The sequence below is a fragment of the Cryptomeria japonica genome, unplaced genomic scaffold (genome assembly GCF_030272615.1).
Source record: "Cryptomeria japonica unplaced genomic scaffold, Sugi_1.0 HiC_scaffold_310, whole genome shotgun sequence".
Taxonomy (NCBI): domain Eukaryota; kingdom Viridiplantae; phylum Streptophyta; class Pinopsida; order Cupressales; family Cupressaceae; genus Cryptomeria; species Cryptomeria japonica.
The window spans coordinates 137,274-145,000 of NW_026729132.1; the positions used below are offsets into that span (position 1 = coordinate 137,274).

Below are 7,727 nucleotides of genomic sequence, written 5' to 3' on the forward strand. Positions count from 1 at the left end.
GTGCCAAGTTGCTAGGTTGTGTTCCAAGGTGGGTGCCAACGTGGCTGCTAGGGTGCGTGGGTTAAAGGGTGTGTCACAACGTGGGTGCCAGGATGGGTGCGCACCCACACTGGCCAAGACGGGTGCAAGGTTGGGTTCCAAGCCCGGTCACAGGCTGGGTGCTAGGATGGGTGGGTGCCAAGGTGGGCACCAGGGTGGGTGCACCCACCCTGGCCAAGGTGGGTCACGGGGTGGGTCCTAGGGTGGGTAACAGGGTGGGTACTAAGGTGCGTGCCAAGGTGGGTCATGGGGTGGGTGCCAAGGTGGGCACCAGGGTGGGTGTGCACCAACCCTAGCCAGGGTAGGTCACGGGGTGGTTGTCGGGGTGGGCGTCAAGGAGCCAAGGTGGGTGGCAAGTAGCCAAGTTGCGTGCCAAGGTGGGTGTCGGGGTGGGTGCCAAGGATCCAAGGTGGGTGCCAAGGAACCAAGGTGGGTGTCTGGGTGGGTGCCGAGGTGGGAGCCAGGGTGGGTCCCAAGGTGAGTGCAAAGGTGGGTGCCAGGGTCAAGGTGAGTGCCAATGTGGGTTCCAAGGTGCCAGGGTCAGGGTGAGTGCCAATGTGGGTTCAAAGGTGCTAAGTTGGGTGCGAGGTTGGGTGCGAGGGTGGGTGGGTGCCAAGGTGTGCTAGGTGGAAGCCCGGGTGGGTCGGCATCCCATGGGTGTCGAGTTGGGTGCCTGATGGGTGCTTCTTGTCAAGTTTTAGTCGTCGGGACTCATTTCGAGCCTTAGAGGTCGTTTCTTGTCCGGTTGCCCTGTCTTCGACCTGGGAACCCAATTTTGGTCCTCGGGTCCCATTTTTTTTTGTCTCGCATCCCACTTTTGGCCTGTGGCCTTTTCGGGGTCGATTCTCGTTTTGGGCATCAGAGCATGTTTCTTCTCCTAAAACCCAATATTTGTTTATTAAGTCTCGGAACACATTTTTGTTCTCGTGGACCCATCATGGGTCTTGGAACGCATTTGTGGTCCTTGGGTCCCATTTTGCATCCCGAAACTTGTGTTTTGGTGCTTGATCCCTATTTTGGGTGCCCACCTTGCACCAAGTGCGCACCCGGGGCAAACCGAGCGCCTTGGTGCACCGGGGCAAGATCGAGCGTGCACCCGAGGCGCCCCGAACATGCACCAAGGTGCACTCGGCCCACATGTGAGCGCAGGTCGTTGCGCCCGAGGTGGTGTGTGGGCACCGCGTTGCAGACGGGACACTGCACGCACACGACGCCCCGTCCAGGTGCACGCACGTAGGCCGGGCCGGGTGCACACCCGACGCCCTAGCAAGGTGCGCGCACCCGGGCAGGGCTCACACTTGGCGAACGGGGCGCACTTCGCGAGGGAGGGTGTGCACCTCGACGGGGGTGGGTGGCCGGGGTGGATTCGCACGTGGGTCGCGGTTTGCTAAGTACACACTGCGACAAGCTCATAACGGGTGCGATCATACCAGCGTTAGTGCACCGGATCCCATCAGAACTCCGCAGTTAAGCGCGCTTGGGCCGGAGTAGTACTGGGATGGGTGACCTCCCGGGAAGTCCCGGTGTTGCACCCTTTTTTAGTTTTTCGCCGGGCGTCGCAATGCTATTTGAATAAACCTTTTGCCCGTTTGCGTTCTCGTCGGGGCCGGGCCGGGCCGGGGTGCGCTGCCCGCACTACCGCGCGCGCGGGGGCGACACCGAGCGCGCACCCGAGGCGCCCCGAGCACACAGGCCACGGTGCAACCCGGGCGTTGTGCGCGCACCCCGGTGCGCCCGAGGTGCTGCGCGCGCACCCAGGTGAAATCGGTGTGCACCTCGGCCAGTGCGCGCTCGGTCGAGTCGCGCACGTTGGCCAAGGTGCACGGTGATGTTTCTTACTCTAAGGTTCCGCACCAGACGCCCGGGACAGGTGAGCGAAGCTGGGCGGGGCCGGGTGCGCGGCCGGGGCAGGTGCACGCAGCTGGAGAGAGCTTTGGAGCACACCAGAGGTGCGCACCTTGGAGCACACTTCGGAGCGCACCAATGATGCGCTCCATTCAAAAGTTTCCTGAAAAGGCAAAAAAAGTTGAGATTATAGAATTTCCCACTTGAGAGATTGTAAAAAAAAAAAATTTAAAATGAAGGAAACGCGGGTGCCAAGGTGTGCGCGCCCGGGTGCGCAGCCCAGCCAAGGTGTGCGCACCAAGGCGCCCACCCTGGCGAAGGTGCACGCAAGGTGCGCACCCGAGGCAAACCGGACAATTAACCCAACTTTCGACTTCGCGCGCACCTGCGCACCTTGGAGCGCACTTCGGAGCGCTCCTTGGTGCGCACCAATCTTGGGCACCTCGGAGTGCACCATGGCGCCCACCAAGGTGCGCACCCGGGGCAAACCGAGCTCCGACTTCGTGCGCACCTTGGAGCGCACGAAAGGTGCGCACCATGGCGCCCACCAAGGTGCGCAGCCCAGCCAAGGCGTGCGCATCAAGGTGCGCACCCTGGCGAAGGTGCGCACCCGGGGCAAACCGAGCTCCGACTTCGTGCGCACCTTGGAGCGCACAAAGGGTGCGCAACCCAGCCAAGGTGTGCGCACCCCGGGCAAACCGAGCTCCGAATCGTGCGCACCTTGGAGCACACTTCGGAGCCCTCCTTGGTGCGCACCGATGTTGCGCACCTCGGAGCGCACCCGGGGAAAACAATGCAATTAACCCGACTTTCGACTTCGTGGGCACCTCGGAGCGCTCTCGGGTTCGCACCTCGGAGCACACCGAGGTGCGCACCTTTGATGCGCTGCCTTCACCAATTTCCAGAAAAGGCAAGAAAACATTGAGAAGGTGTGCGCACCGAGGTGCCCACCCTGGCGAAGGTGCACGCGAGGTGCGCACCCGGGGCAAACCGGGCTCCGACTTCGTGCACGCCATGCTGCGCACCTTGGAGGGCCATGGTGCGCACCTTGGAGCACACTTCGGAGCGCTCAATGGTGCCCAACCCAGCCAAGGTGCCCACCGCGGCGAAGGTGCACGCGAGGTGCGCACCCGGGGCAAACCGGGCTCCGACTTCGTGCACGCCGCACCTTGGAGCACACTTCGGAGCGCTCCTTGGTGCGCACCAGGGCGCGCAACCCAGCCGAGGTGCCCACCCCGGCGAAGGTGCACGCGGGGTGCGCACCCGGGGCAAACCGGGCTCCGACTTCGTGCACGCCATGGTGCCCACCGCGGCGAAGGTGCACGCGAGGTGCGCACCCGGGGCAAACCGGGCTCCGACTTCGTGCACGCCGCACCTTGGAGCACACTTCGGAGCGCTCCTTGGTGCGCACCAGGGCGCGCAACCCAGCCGAGGTGCCCACCCCGGCGAAGGTGCACGCGAGGTGCGCACCCGGGGCAAACCGGGCTCCGACTTCGTGCACGCCATGGTGCCCACCGCGGCGAAGGTGCACGCGAGGTGCGCACCCGGGGCAAACCGGGCTCCGACTTCGTGCACGCCGCACCTTGGAGCACACTTCGGAGCGCTCCTTGGTGCGCACCATGGTGCCCACCAGGGCGCGCAACCCCGCCGAAGGTGCACGCGAGGTGCGCACCCGGGGCAAACCGGGCTCCGACTTCGTGCACGCCGCACCTTGGAGCACACTTCGGAGCGCTCCTTGGTGCGCACCAGGGCGCGCAACCCCGCCGAAGGTGCACGCGAGGTGCGCACCCGGGGCAAACCGGGCTCCGACTTCGTGCACGCCATGGTGCGCACCAGGGTGCCCACCGCGGCGAAGGTGCGCACCCGGGGCAAACCGGGCTCCGACTTCGTGCACGCCGCACCTTGGAGCACACTTCGGAGCGCTCCTTGGTGCGCACCAGGGCGCGCAACCCAGCCGAGGTGCCCACCCCGGCGAAGGTGCACGCGAGGTGCGCACCCGGGGCAAACCGGGCTCCGACTTCGTGCACGCCATGGTGCCCACCGCGGCGAAGGTGCGCACCCGGGGCAAACCGGGCTAGGACTTCGTGCACGCCGCACCTTGGAGCACACTTTGGAGCGCTCCTTGGTGCGCACCATGGTGCCCACCAGGCCGCGCAACCCAGCCAAGGTGTGCGCACCAAGGTGCACGCGAGGTGCGCACCCGGGGCAAACCGGGGTCCGGCTTCGTGCACGCCGCACCTTGGAGCACACATCGGGGCGCTCCCGGGTTCGCACCGGCGTTGCGCACCGTGGTGGGCACCTCGGAGCGCACCGTGGTGGGCACCTCGGAGCACACCAAGGTGGGCAGCGAGGTGCGCACCTTTGATGCGATGCCTTCACTAATTTCCATAAAAGGCAAAAAAAAACGAGATTTTAAAATTTCCGTTTTGAAAGATAGTGAGAAAAAGGGAATGCTGGTGCCATCTTGAGCCCGCCCTGGTGCGCAGCCCAGCCAAGGTGTGCGCACCAAGGTGCCCACCCTGGCGAAGGTGCGCGCCCGGGCAATTAACCCAACTTCCAACTTCGCGCGCGCCAGGGTGGGAGCGCACCCAACAACCGGGCCTGGGAAGAGCCAATGCGAGAAACCCCACCAAACGCTCTGACAAAAAAAGAGGGGGCGCTCCAGTAACCCCGCTTCGGAGCGCACCCTGGGCAAACCCAGCCAGGGTGCCCACCCCGGCCAAGGTGCAGGCGAGGTGCGCACCCGGGGCAAACCGGGCTCCGACAACGTGCACGCCGCACCTTGGAGCACACTTCGTAGCGCTCCCGGGTGCGCACCTCAGAGCACACCAAGGTGGGCAGCGAGGTGCGCACCTTTGATGCGCTGCCTTCACTAATTTCCAGAAAAGGCAAAAAAAAGAGGAGATTTTAAAATTTCCGTTTTGAAAGATAGTGAAAAAAACGGAACGCGGGTGCCATCTTGAGCCCGCCCTGGTGCACAGCCCAGGTAAGGTGCCCACCCTGGCAAAGGTGCGCACCCGGGCAATTAACCCTACTTCCGACTTCGTGCGCGCCAGGGTGGCAACCGGGCCTGGGAAGAGCCAATGCGAGAAACCCCACCAAACGCTCCGACAAAAAAAGAGGCGGCGCTCCAATAACCCCGCTTCGGAGCGCAGCCGGGGCAAACCCAGCCAAGGTGCCCACCCCGACGAAGGTGCACGCGAGGTGCGCACCCGGGGCAAACCGGGCTCCGACAACGTGCACGCAGCACCTTGGAGCACACTTCGAAGCACTCCCGGGTGCCCACCGGCGTTGCGCACCGTGGTGGGCAGCGAGGTGCGCACCTTTGATGCGCTGCCTTCACTAATTTCCAGAAAAGGCAAAAAAAAATGAGATTTTAAAATTTCCGTTTTGAAAGATAGTGAAAAAAACGGAACGCGGGTGCCATCTTGAGCCCGCCCTGGTGCGCAGCCCAGGCAAGGCATGCGCACCAAGGTGCCCACCCGCGGTGCACGCCCGGGGCAAACCGGGCTCCGACTTCGTGCAGGCCGCACCTTGGAGCACACTTCGGAGCGCTCCTTGGTGCGCACCATGGTGCCCACCAGGGCGCACCCGGGGCAAACCGGGCTCCGACTTCGTGCACGCCGCACCTTGGAGCACACATCGGAGCGCTCCCAGGTTCGCACCAGCGTTGCGCACCTTTGATGCGCTGCCTTCACTAATTTCCAGAAAAGGCAAAAAAAAACGATATTTTAAAATTTCCGTTCTGAAAGATAGTGAAAAAAACGGAACGCGGGTGCCATCTTGAGCCCTTCCTGGTGCGCAGCCCAGGCAAGTTGTGCGCACCAAGGTGCCCACCCTGGCGGAGGTGCGCGCCCGGGGCAAACCGGGCTCCGACTTCGTGCACTGCATGGTGCCCACCAAGGCGCGCAACCCAGCCAAGGTGCCCACCGCAGCGAAGGTGCACGCGAGGTGCGCACCCGAGGTGCACACCCGGGGCAAACCGAGCTCCGACTTCGTGCACGCCGCACCTTGGAGCACACTTCAGAGCGCTCCTTGGTGCGCACCAGGGCGCGCAACCCAGCCAAGGTGCTCACCCCGGCGAAGGTGCACGCGAGGTGCGCACCCGGGGCAAGCCGGGCTCGGACTTCGTGCACGCCGCACCTTGGAGCACACATCGGAGCGCTCCCGGGTTCGCACCAGCATTGCGCACCTTTGATGCGCTGCCTTCACTAATTTCCAGAAAAGGCAAAAAAAAAAAAAAAACGAGATTTTAAAATTTCCGTTTTGAAAGATAGTGAAAAAAACGGAACGCGGGTGCCATCTTGAGCCCGCCCTGGTGTGCAGCCCAGGCAAGTTGTGCGCACCAAGGCACCCACCCTGGCCAAGGTGGGTCACGGGGTGGGTCCTAGGGTGGGTAACGGGGTGGGTACTAAGGTGCGTGCCAAGGTGGGTCATGGGGTGGGTGCCAAGGTGGGCACCAGGGTGGGTGTGCACCAACCCTAGCCAGGGTAGGTCACGGGGTGGTTGTCGGGGTGGGCGTCAAGGAGCCAAGGTGGGTGGCAAGTAGCCAAGTTGCGTGCCAAGGTGGGTGTCGGGGTGGGTGCCAAGGATCCAAGGTGGGTGCCAAGGAACCAAGGTGGGTGTCTGGGTGGGTGCCGAGGTGGGAGCCAGGGTGGGTCCCAAGGTGAGTGCAAAGGTGGGTGCCAGGGTCAAGGTGAGTGCCAATGTGGGTTCCAAGGTGCCAGGGTCAGGGTGAGTGCCAATGTGGGTTCAAAGGTGCTAAGTTGGGTGCGAGGTTGGGTGCGAGGGTGGGTGGGTGCCAAGGTGTGCTAGGTGGAAGCCCGGGTGGGTCGGCATCCCATGGGTGTCGAGTTGGGTGCCTGATGGGTGCTTCTTGTCAAGTTTTAGTCGTCGGGACTCATTTCGAGCCTTAGAGGTCGTTTCTTGTCCGGTTGCCCTGTCTTCGACCTGGGAACCCAATTTTGGTCCTCGGGTCCCATTTTTTTTTGTCTCGCATCCCACTTTTGGCCTGTGGCCTTTTCGGGGTCGATTCTCGTTTTGGGCATCAGAGCATGTTTCTTCTCCTAAAACCCAATATTTGTTTATTAAGTCTCGGAACACATTTTTGTTCTCGTGGACCCATCATGGGTCTTGGAACGCATTTGTGGTCCTTGGGTCCCATTTTGCATCCCGAAACTTGTGTTTTGGTGCTTGATCCCTATTTTGGGTGCCCACCTTGCACCAAGTGCGCACCCGGGGCAAACCGAGCGCCTTGGTGCACCGGGGCAAGATCGAGCGTGCACCCGAGGCGCCCCGAACATGCACCAAGGTGCACTCGGCCCACATGTGAGCGCAGGTCGTTGCGCCCGAGGTGGTGTGTGGGCACCGCGTTGCAGACGGGACACTGCACGCACACGACGCCCCGTCCAGGTGCACGCACGTAGGCCGGGCCGGGTGCACACCCGACGCCCTAGCAAGGTGCGCGCACCCGGGCAGGGCTCACACTTGGCGAACGGGGCGCACTTCGCGAGGGAGGGTGTGCACCTCGACGGGGGTGGGTGGCCGGGGTGGATTCGCACGTGGGTCGCGGTTTGCTAAGTACACACTGCGACAAGCTCATAACGGGTGCGATCATACCAGCGTTAGTGCACCGGATCCCATCAGAACTCCGCAGTTAAGCGCGCTTGGGCCGGAGTAGTACTGGGATGGGTGACCTCCCGGGAAGTCCCGGTGTTGCACCCTTTTTTAGTTTTTCGCCGGGCGTCGCAATGCTATTTGAATAAACCTTTTGCCCGTTTGCGTTCTCGTCGGGGCCGGGCCGGGCCGGGGTGCGCTGCCCGCACTACCGCGCGCGCGGGGGC

General features: G+C 63.1%; 2 non-coding genes across 2 annotated transcripts; both read left to right on the forward strand.

Moving 5' to 3' along the window:
• Positions 1-1,455: 1,455 nt before the first annotated feature.
• LOC131870272 (5S ribosomal RNA) lies at positions 1,456-1,574 on the forward strand. Its single transcript, XR_009368595.1, has one exon. It is a non-coding gene; the product is annotated as a 5S ribosomal RNA (ribosomal RNA).
• A 5,915-nt stretch (positions 1,575-7,489) lies between these two features.
• LOC131870273 (5S ribosomal RNA) lies at positions 7,490-7,608 on the forward strand. Its single transcript, XR_009368596.1, has one exon. It is a non-coding gene; the product is annotated as a 5S ribosomal RNA (ribosomal RNA).
• Positions 7,609-7,727: the final 119 nt, after the last annotated feature.